A 645-nucleotide genomic window follows, 5' to 3' on the forward strand; every position below is an offset into this window, starting at 1 on the left:
AATTAACCAATAACAAATGCTGGAAGGGCTGTGGGGAAAAAGGAACCCTTCTCTCCACCACTGGGAATGTAAACTGGTACAACGCCTATAGAAATCAGTGTGGAGATCCCTCAAAAAACTAGGATTGGACGCCCCACTCAACCCAGCTATTCCCCTCTTGGGTATTTTTCCAAATAAACTGAGAACATCATACCACAGTGACGTACCTGCACCTCAATGCTTCCCTCGTAAGCTCAGCAGCCAGGGTAAACTGCTTAACATTTCTGCACCTCCTTCTTTTTAGTAAAATGGGAATAATGAAATCTACTTCAGATTTTTCCAATGAGGAAATTAATTTGATAATTTTTAGTAAAGCCATTATATAAAACTTTATTATTTTTACTTTTATGAGCATTTTCTTTTTTTTCTGTAACAAATATACTTTACTCATGCAACTTAGGTCACTTCTGAAAACATGCTTTTTACCTAAAAACAGTTTAAAATTTATCGAGTATTTATTACATTTTAGGCATTGTGCTTACATTTTAGGCCTAGAACACACTTTGTAGCCAAGGCTTGGCTTGAATTCACCATCATCCTCCTGCCTCAGCCTCCCAAAAGCTGGGATTACAGGTGTGTAGTACCACCATGCCCAGCTCAGTAATA

This window comes from Octodon degus, unplaced genomic scaffold (assembly GCF_000260255.1).
Source record: "Octodon degus isolate 3935 unplaced genomic scaffold, OctDeg1.0 scaffold00169, whole genome shotgun sequence".
In the NCBI taxonomy this organism is placed as follows: domain Eukaryota; kingdom Metazoa; phylum Chordata; class Mammalia; order Rodentia; family Octodontidae; genus Octodon; species Octodon degus.